Source organism: Gracilinanus agilis, chromosome 6 (genome assembly GCF_016433145.1).
Source record: "Gracilinanus agilis isolate LMUSP501 chromosome 6, AgileGrace, whole genome shotgun sequence".
Taxonomy (NCBI): domain Eukaryota; kingdom Metazoa; phylum Chordata; class Mammalia; order Didelphimorphia; family Didelphidae; genus Gracilinanus; species Gracilinanus agilis.
The window spans coordinates 263,606,782-263,614,895 of NC_058135.1; the positions used below are offsets into that span (position 1 = coordinate 263,606,782).

Consider the following 8,114-nt stretch of genomic DNA (forward strand, 5'->3'; position numbering starts at 1 on the left):
ATATATATATATATATATATATATATATATATATATATATATATATATATATGACATTTTGAAAGGAGGAATGAGAAGACTTGACAACAGATTTGACATGTATAATGAGTCCAAATGAGAGATTGAAGATGACACAAAGATTTGAGCTGGGATGACCAGAAGGATGGTGGTACCCTTTCCAATAATAGAAAAAGTAGCAGGAAAAAGAAGACACATGGTTAGTGGACCTGAGCAGGAGAAGACCCAGCAAATGATACTAAGAAGGCAAAGTCATATAGGTCATAAATGAACCAGGAGAGAACAGTATATTGAAAATAGTAAAAAGACTGTGTATAAGAAGAGGCTGATCAAAAGTGTCAAAAGCTGAAAAGAGGTAAAAAGGGATGAGAATTGAAGAAAGACCCTTAGATATAGCAAATGACAGATCACTGGTAGCTTTAGAGAAGGCAGTTTCAGTTGAATTATGAGGTTGGAAGCCTGATGGCAGAGCATTTTGAATTAAACAAGTAAGAGGAGATGAAATAGAGACAATGAGTATAGATAGCTTTCTCAAGGAGTTTGCCTGGAAGATATGTATACATATATTTTATATACATATATGTTTACATGAATACAAATTTGCATATACATGTGTTTACATATATATATATATATAATTGTATACATATATTTTAGGCAAACTCTATGAGAAACCTGGATAGAGAAATAGGTAGAGAGGATGATAGATAAGTAAATAGATAGATATATGGATGGATGGATGGATAGATAGAGAGATAGACAGACATAGATAGATAGATAGATAGATAGATAGATAGATAGATAGATAGATAGATAGATAAATGGATGGATGGATGGGAAGATCTAAGGAGATTTTTTGGAGGGAGTGGATATGCTCATGTTTCTATCCAGCAGCAAGAGAGCCAAGAAGTAGAGAAAAAAATTGCAGATTAGAGTGAGAGATCATAGGAATGCTAAAAAGGAAAAATCAATGTTCTGGAAAGAATAGGAAAAGATGGGATTAAGGATGCAGGTAGAAGGTTTTGCCTATGCAAGAAAAAGGAAGAAATTATTATATGTGTAATATGTTAAGAGACTGAAATTATCTGTTTATTTTGCTCCCAGACTATAAACCACATGAAGTTAAGAGACCATGTCATTGAAACTTTGCACCTTCCTTGATGTATCTTATAATACTGAACATACAGTGAGTCCTTACTAAATGTTTATTAAAGGAAAATGCATTGGTCAGTCTGATGGTCTTGATGAAATTAAAAAATAACACCTGGATTTGTATCCAGTCTCAGAAAATTACTGCCTGAGAAATCTGAGAAAGCAACTTGAAGTTTTTACGTCAGATTTCCATATAAAATGTGCATAATAATAATTTTAATACTTACCTTTGAAGATTTATTGTAAAGATTAAATACAACTGTTAGCAGTAACAATATTAATAAAATATTTGTAGCAACACTTTTTTGCAGTAGTAAAAAACAAACAAAAAAAAAACAAAAAATTAGAAACAAAGTAAATGTCCATTAGTTAGGGAACAGATAAACAAATTGTGGAGCACAGAATCAAGCTGAATCAACAAACACTTCCTAAGTTCTTACTGTGTACCAGTCATGGTGCTAAATGAAAGGGAAGAGTACCATGAGCAACTTGAGTCCAAGAATGTCTTTCCATCCATAATGTTTGGCAGTCACATAGCAAGCATTTAATAAATGTTTATTGAATGCTGTTAAGAACAACAAATGTGATTAATATCAAGAGTCATGGAAAATTTAAATATAGTGATGCATACTGAACTAAGTAGACTCAGGAAAATAGCATAAACAATGGGTATAAAATATAAATGGAAATTTCAATTACCAAAAAATCATAGAAAGTTAATGTTGCAAAAATTTTAAGAGTGTGAATAAATCCAAGGAAGAAATAGAAGACACCTTTTCCAAATATTTGTAGAAATGAAATTTATTCTGTAGAATTAGATCATTGTGTGTGTAAATATATATATATATATGTGTGTGTGTGTGTGTGTGTGTGTGTGTATATATATATATATATAGTGTATATTTCAGTTTTGTTGACTTTTTCTCTTTATTTTTTAAAAAATATTATTTATTTCATGAGAAGGCTTTGTGGGAGTTGAAAGAAGAAGGAAATTTATATAATGTAGGAAAAAAAAGACCTCAACAATTTTTTTAAAGAGAAGTAAAGAATGGAGACTTAGATTTGGTAGTTATCTGTCTAGAGGTGATGGAATAGATATGTGATTATAGAACAGGGAATTATTCTCTGAGATAATGGACATCACTTGAAGACAAATGGGTTCCTCCAAGGGCCAATTCTGGTTTCAACTCTAAAACTGAACTTCTTTGATTTGATCTTGTGTCACCCTTCAGTCCCACTAAATTTTCAAAGCAAGGGCATGAAGCTTTCTGTGGCTTAACTGGCAGATGTGATTAAAAACAGTGCAAAACTTGAAAAATGTAAGGGCTAATTGGGTAAGTCTCCAGGTGCTACTTTGGAAAATTTAGAAGTTAACGTCTCCTGGGAAGATTTCATCCAGCTGCCTTTGATTAGGGAATGAAGAGGTCAATGGGCAACCCTTTGGAAAGTCTTCAATGCCTCCTGAGTTGTGAGTAATGAGTCAATTTGCTTGTGGTGGCTTGTGGCCAGTAACCAGCTGGAAGAAACAAAGAATGGGCAGGGAATGTGGGTGAACCATAAAGGAAAAGAGAGTCGCCCTCTAAATCCATTGACAGGAAGGTTAAAAGAAAAATCTTTGGTTATAGGTAAATTATGGATGGCTGAACCAGGAACACAAGAGCTAACAAATAGTATTTACTAAAGTGATTTATTTAGCATATTAATATTTCTAGTATAATGATTAAGACTCTCTGAAAGGAACATTTTGTGCATAAATAAGAAATACCTGGCAGAATGACTGTTCCTTATGAAGCCAAATGAATAGGAGCCATTCGTTTTTCTTTAATTTTCTCTAGAGCAAGCTGTTAACTCTTTGAGACTAAGCTAATGTTTTATTCTATGTAGAATCATTAAGTTAGCCAAGAGACCATTAAATAAAACTCCTTCATTTTACAGAAAAGGAAACTGAGGACAAGAAAAGCTAAATGACTTAGCCAAGGTCACACAGATGTCACAAAATCATAGAAATATGAGAGCTGAAAAAAATCTATTAAAACTATCTAGTCCCCAACACTTTCATACACAAGAGGAAAGCCCATTAAATATATATGTGATATAAACAAGTCAGGCCAATAAATAAGGAATAAGAGCATAATGGGCATAGAGGATAGTCAGTGATGATCTATGATCAAGAAATGGAGTGTAGTTTGAAAGGGACAAGGAGGCCAATGTCACTGGTGAAATGTGGGAAAAATGCAATAGTGAGAAAGAACCCTGGTTACGAAAGATTTTAAAACTTAAAAAGGAGGCAACTGGGTCGCTCAGTACTGCCAATACACAGTACTGAGTCTAAGAAAGAGGGTAAGGTTTTTTTCCAAAAAAAATTAAACGATTTATACTTGATCCTGAAAGTAATAGTTTGCCACCAAAGTGTGTTGAACGGGGAGAGGAAAATGGAGTTTAAATGGCCAGACTGTAGCTTAAAAAGATTAAATTGATAGCTGAGTACAGATTGGACTGAAATGGGAAGAGACTTGAGAGAGAATGAACTTTGGCTACTGAAGTAGGACATGCGTAAAGTTATGAAGTCCTGCACCAGGGTGGAAGTCATGTCACAGGAGAGATGGGGCACATACAAGAAATGAATTTGTCCAGTTTTTGTCTGAAGAATTTCAGGGAGGGGGTACCAAAAAACCTCTTAAAACTCTACTTTCCACTTGTGGACAGCAAAAATGGTTAGAAAGTTTGTTGAGTTTCTGTCATTTTTGTTGTTTTCTTTTACGTTGTTTTCCTGAAAACCAGCTTAAATTTGCTTCTTTGTTACTTCTCCTGATTATTCCTGGTAGGACCCTTTGGGGCCAAACAAAACAAGTCTAATCTCTACTCCACATGAGAGGCTTAATATTTTAAAAGATAACTATCCTGAGTCTCCCATGAGTCGTCTTTTCTCCAGGCTAAATGTACCTAATTTTTTAAACCAATTTTTGTGTGTCATACTTTCAACATATTCTGCCATACTGGACGTCCTTCTCTGGACACACTGAAATTTGTCAATGTCCTAAAGCTATTATGCCCAAAATTAAAGCAATATTCCAAATAAAGTCTGTTAAGGACAGAGCAGGAAGTGCAGAAACAAGAATTTATTAAATGCAAACTATGTGCCAGATATTATCTTATTTGATCATTTGAACAACTCCGGTAGGTAGTTTCTATTTTCCTCGTTTTATATTTGAGTAAACTGAGACAGAGAGGGGTGAAATGATTTGTTTAGGATCATGCAGAGAGAATCTGTCTAGAAATAAACTTTGACCTTCTTTACCCTAGGCATAAAACTCTATCCACTGTACTACATAGGTATATTCTGGAGATTATAGTGGGAACTATTCCACTCAACATAAAATAAGGATGGCTCAACTTTTTTTATTATATAACGTTATTTATCTTGAGCACACAGTCCACTAAACCCACCATATTATTTTTGAAACATTTTCTAGGCATGCCTCTCTCATCTTAAGTGTATAAAGCTGATTTTGTACCCATTTGTAAGAATTTTCTTTGACCCCTCTTCAGTTTCATATTAATTTCATTTCAGTGCTCTAGCCCTGAGTTGACATACCTATGGCATGCATGCTGGAGGAAGCTGCTATCTTCCCCTCTCAACTGTGCTTGAGGACATTTTTTACTTCCCTTGCCCCTCAGTCCAGCAGCCCAATGGAAGCACTTCCTCTGTCCCTTGTCTGGAGTAAGGGGGCAGCTCACATGTGGCATGAGGGTGTAGTTTGGGCACTCAGTCTCTAAAAGGTTCACCATCACTGCTCTAGCCTTAGCCTGTCAAGATACTTTGGCTATTGACTCATCTACTATGCTTATTCCCTCTAGTTTTAAGTCATCTGAGAATCTGATGAACATGCTATCTATACCTTAAGTCTGATCATTGATCTTAAAAAAGGATAGCACCAATTGTAGGTATCTAAAGAACTAAGTAGTATATCTCCTGTTATGTTGGTACTTAACCCTTAGCAACTATTCTTTGTTTCTAGCTATCTGTATGATTCTCAATTTCTCTCAATATTATCATCTAATATATACTTCTCCAACTTTCCCACAAGACAAAATGAGAAATCTTACCAGAAACTTTGCTAAAATCTATGTAAACTCTGTCCATAGCATTCTCGTTGCTGTTTAGTTTTAATAATCCTGACCAAAAAAAAAAAAAAAAAAAAGAAAGGGGTTAAGTCTTTCATAGCTTATTTTTGATGGTTCTGTGCTGGGTCTTAGTGATCATTGTGATTCCTGTTTCCTTTTCTAAATGATCTAAAACTACCCCTTTAAATAGTTGGGAATCAAAAACAAGCACACTGGTCTAAGGTTTGTAATTCTAGTCTCTCTGTCTGTCTCTCTGTCTCTTTGTCTCTCTGTCTCTGTCTGTCTGGATCTCTCTCCCTCTGTCTCTCTCTCTCTTCATTGGGAAACCATTTGATATTTTACAACCTTGTGTATATCTCTCCTGTTTCCCATGATCTTTTTTTTAAGATGTGAGAGAAAACATTTATTTAATTTTAAAAGAAGCAAACATATGTAGTTAATTTTAAAAGGAGGTTAGGAAAGTGCACATTTTATCTAGTTTTTGTTTGAATTCTATGGAAGGAAATGCCTACCACAGATTTCTATAAACTGTATTGGAGTTTTCATACCATGGAAGATTGATCAGTTCTTTCTGGAACGGATGATGTAGTTTACAGGGGAAATATAACTTGATCTCATTGGGGTGGATTCTTGGCCGGTATGTCACCTTACTTAACTTGAGTGTCAGTCTCCATTTCATCATTTGTAGCTACCATTTCCAGTGTAAATATTCTTCTTCATTGTAAAAGCAACAGAAAATTGGAAAAAAAAGAAATGAGATGAGTAATTATTCTCTCTGATAGTAGTTATCATCATTTTATCCACCATAAGGAAATGTCCCATCCCTTGTTTGATGTTGTCGTTATCATCCTTAGCTTTCTTAACAAGTCTCAGTTTATAATATTGTACCATTTAAGAAATCAATTTTACAAAACGTCATGTGCCTATATTCATATTCTGTTAGCTGATTTTTGCTTCCATTTTCTTTTTTTAACCTAAGATAATTATTGAATTCTTTATGCATTATCATGAGTCTATTTAGATGAATCCCATTTTTTCTTATCATTGAAAATGTCTCCCTTTGTGTCTTCAGAATTTTTTTCATGACTACCTCCTTTCCTTCTGGCCTGACATTCCCCAAATCATTTTATTTCACAAGATCCTGCCTATCTTCCTTCTGAACTCAGTTAAATATTCTATGCCTAAATTTAGGGTGTATGTCAGAGTATGCCCAGGTTGTTTTCTTCTTCTTCTCTGTCAAAACATAGGATGGAATGGTCACTTTCATTCAAGGTTCACATTATTATTCCTTCAAAAACCTTTTTCCTGAAAGTGAATATCAGATCCAGAATAAAATTCCCCTTTTAGATCTCCCCTTCTATTAAAAGATTAAATTATCACTTAAGTAAGTAAGAAAAAATAGATGGTCTCCTTTGGGGAGAGCAAATGACGGGGAGAGAGAGAGAGAGAGAGAGAGAGAGAGAGAGAGAGAGAGAGAGAGAGAGAGAGAGAGAGAGAGAGAGTTTCCCATTACTACTATATCATGCCTCTGTGCTAGATTTGTGATCTTATTTCCAAACTCTTAATTTATTACCTCTTTTTAACTCAGAGGGTTTTACTTCTGTTCTTTCCTCAATTAGCCAGTTGTAACAGTTTGTTTACCACCATGGTAATTTTAAGATTACATACACTAATGGTTCTGAAAGTTTTTTGTTTCATGGATACCTTTGGTAGTCTGGTAAAGGCTGAGGTGTGCCGTTCAAAATAAGGTTATATAATTGATGGATATAGGTAAAATTTGGTTGACAGTTGGTAAAAATAAAGATGTATTTTTTCCTATCCAAGCTCATGAACTTCCCCAAAATCTATCTAAGGAACCAATAGAGATCTATGAACCCCACATTAAAAACCCCTGATCACTGCTCCACATTATGGTTTCTCCCTAAGGGTCTTAGATTTATCCATATGAATATTACCTTCTTAATATACAATGTTAAAATACTTTCATCCCTATTTCTTACCCAATTAAAAAAATAAAATAAACCCATCCAGAGTCGTAATCCAGTCGCATGTTTCATTTAACTAACTCTCAATGATAACTAGGAAGTCAAATTTACTGTATGTATTAAGACCTTGCTATTTTTGCCTATTGCCTAAACATTGGACATTTTATTATAGACATTTGAGATCTTGAACCTTACTACTGCCTCCCTTCATGGTTTCTCTTTTCTTTTTTTTTATTATTTTAAACCCTTAACTTCTGTGAATTGACTTATAGATGGAAGAGTGGTAAGGGTAGGCAATGGGGGTCAAGTGACTTGCCCAGGGTCATACAGCTGGGAAGTGTCTGAGGCCGGATTTGAACCTAGAACCTCCCGTCTCTAGGCCTGGCTCTCAATCCACTGAGCTACCCAGCTGCCCCTCTCTTTTCTTTTAGGTGTCTCGGCTGCTTTTCTTCTTCCGTCTTTGTGATGATTCCCTATAATTACTACCTTAAGTGATGCACATAAGCTTTTTCCCTCCAGAGTACTATTATCATCATCATTTTAAACAATGATAACAACAAAACACTATATTCTTGTTCAGCCAAGAAGTAAGCAGCAGAAACAAGAATAGAACTATCATGAATTGCATGAGCACCTTTTCCTTTCCCATTTTATTCACTCAAAACTCAAATTTTATAGGCGCCTACTATGGACTAAGCACTGTTCTAGGTGCTGAAAATACAAAAGCAAAATGAAATCATATCTGCTCTCAAGGAGATTACATTCTGTATGGTTTGAGATATAATATGTATAAAAATAAATAAGCCCAAGTGCACACAAACACACACACACACA

At 34.7% G+C, this 8,114-nt stretch overlaps 1 pseudogene; it reads right to left on the reverse strand.

Moving 5' to 3' along the window:
• Window positions 1–1,628: 1,628 nt before the first annotated feature.
• Window positions 1,629–8,114, reverse strand: part of LOC123252568 — a 100,221-nt pseudogene continuing 93,735 nt past the window's right edge.